Genomic DNA, 2,829 nt, shown 5'->3' with positions numbered 1-2,829 from the left:
AGTAAGTCATCCACCCTGCTGACACACCAGCGCACTCACACTGGTGAGAGGCCCTTCACCTGCTCCGATTGTGGGAAGGAATTCACGCAGTCATCCAACCTACTGACACATCAGCGAGTTCACACTCGGGAGAGGCTATTCATCTGTTCTGAGTGTGGGAAGGGGTTCATTTTTTCAGCCAACCTGCTGACACACCAGCGAGTTCACACTGACGAGAGACCTTTCACATGTCCAGACTGCGAGAAGTGCTATAAAACTCCCCAGGAACTGATGTACCATCAACGTGTTCACACTGATGAGAGACCATTCAGGTGCTCTCACTGCGGGACTGGGTTCAGGCAATCATCTCATCTCACTGCACACCAGCGCACTCACAGCGGAGAGAAACTGTTCGCCTGCTCCGAGTGTGGGGTGGGATTCACTCAGTCAGCCACCCTGCTAAGACACCAGCGAGTTCACACTGGGGAGAGGCCATTCACCTGCTCTGAGTGTGGGAAGAGATTCACTCAGTCATCCACCCTGCTTAGACACCGGCAAGTTCACAAGAAATGGCAATGATTGAATTCTGCTGTGAATCACATCCAGGACTGAACCATGTTCATTGGGGTCAGTTGTTGCTGATGTTCATAAACTCCAGCCCAGTTATAAGGGAGAATATTCTGGATATAAATCAAATAAATCAGCTTTGTGTTAAACATACATTGTGTTGAGTCTTTTTAATGTCTGTAACACAAGTTCATTCCTTTTGAAGTGCTCTCCCTCTCCCCTCCAACAAGTGTGAGGCGCTCATGGAGCTTCTTTGTCACTAAGATTGAGAGAATCCGATCAGCTGCCTCTGCTGCTTCCCTCCCTTCCACTTGTCCATTGGGCCAAACTGCCTCTAAAGACCCTTTTTTTCCAAGTTCTGTACTCTCATATTTCTCCAGTTTCTCTCCTATCTCCCTATCAGAGCTCATTTTGTCCATTTAGGGAAGGCAATAGCGTAGTGGTGTTGTCGCTGGACGAGTAATGCAGGGACCTGGGTTCAAATCCCACCACGGCAGAGGGTGAAATTTGAATTCAATAAAAATCTGGAATTAAAAGTTGAATGATGACCGTGAAACCATTGTCGATTGTTGGAAAAACCCATCTGGTTCAGTAATGCCCTTTAGGGAAGGAAATCTGTTATCCTTACTTGGTCTCTCCTCCAGACTCGCAGCAATGTGGTTGGCTTTTAAGTGGCCTCGCAAGCCACTCAGTTATCACCACCTCAAGGGCAACTAGGGATGGGCAATAAATGCGAGGACAGAATATATCTGCACTTGGAGCGACACAGATTAATCAGGGATATTCGGATTTGTTAAGGGAAGGTTGTGTTTGACAAATTTGATCGAATTTTTTGAGGAGGTAACCAGGAATGTTGATGAGGTTAATGCATTTGATGTGGTCTACATGGACTTTAACAAGGCTTTTGATAAAGTCCCTCATGGCAGACTGATCAAGAAAGTAAGAGACCATGGGATCCAATGCAAATTGGCACGTTAGATCCAAAATTGGCTGAGAGGCAGGACGCAGAGAGTGATGATAGAGGGATGTTTCTGTGACTGGAAGTCTGTTTCCAGTAGGTTTCTGCAGGACTCGGTGCTGGGGCCCTTGCTGTTTGTGGTGTACATAAATGATTTGGACTTAAATGTAGGGAGTATGATCAAGAAGTTTGCGGATGATATGAAAATTGGTAGGGCGGTAAATAGTGAGAAGGATAGCCGTAAACTGCAGGAGGACATCATTAGACTCGTCAGGTGGGCAGAGCAGTGGCAAATGGAATTCAATAACCAGGGAAGTGCTATAAAACTCCCCAGGAACTGATGTACCATGATGTACGGTAAGAGGTAGAAGGCTAAGAGGGGAATGAAGGAGAAATTTTTTCACCCAGATGGTGTTGGGAGTCTGGAACTCACTGCCTGAAAGGGTGGTTGAGTCAGAAACTCTCATAACATTTAAGTATTTAGATATTCACTTGCGTTGCCAGAGCTATGGACCAAGCGCTGGAAAATGTGATTCGTGTAGTCAGATCTTTGTTGACCAGCGAGGACACGATGGGCCAAATGGCGGCCTCCTGTGCTGTAAACGTCTATGAGTAAAAAATATTCCATAGAAACTAGAACTATCTGTTCTGAATTTCTATCTTATCTTATAGTGATGACGTTTGTAAACTCCCTTTACAGGATGTTAGAAGGAGCGGATTTACAGATGGGAAGCTCAAATCGAACATCATGGCCTGATCTGACAGTCACTCAATTCATCAAGACCTGAATATAATCAGTCTTTGAATGTGGAAGGAGAAAAGTCTGTCTGTTCTATCTGTGGGAAACAGCTTCAAGCATCAGTGTAGTTGGAAAATCACCGAAACACGCACACAGCTGAGTGAGGGTGTTCCAGCGCACTGACTGTGCAAAGAGTTTGAGCCAGTTACACAGCCTGAAAAGAAAATCACATCGTTCACAGAAGAGAGATACCGTGCACGTGTTCTGTGTGGATCAGGTTTCAACAGATCGTCCAAGCTGGAGCGACACAAAGACACTTACACCATGGAGAAACCCTGGAAATGCGGGGACTGCGGGAAGGATTCAGAACCCCGTCTGAGCTGGAAATTCATCAATGCAGTCACACCGGGGAGAGGCCATTGACCTGCTCCGAGTGTGGCAAAGGATTCACTGACTCATGGCACTTGCAGAGACATCGACGCACCCACACAAGGGAGACACCATTTACCTGCTCAGATTGTGGGAAGGGATTCACTCGGTCACAACACCTGCAGACACATGAACGCACTCACACTGGGGAGAGGCA

The sequence above is a fragment of the Cetorhinus maximus genome, chromosome 23 (genome assembly GCF_964194155.1).
Source record: "Cetorhinus maximus chromosome 23, sCetMax3.hap1.1, whole genome shotgun sequence".
Classification (NCBI taxonomy): Eukaryota; Metazoa; Chordata; class Chondrichthyes; order Lamniformes; family Cetorhinidae; genus Cetorhinus; species Cetorhinus maximus.
The sequence above is the reverse complement of the archived record's forward strand: the minus strand, read 5'-3'. Positions refer to the sequence as shown.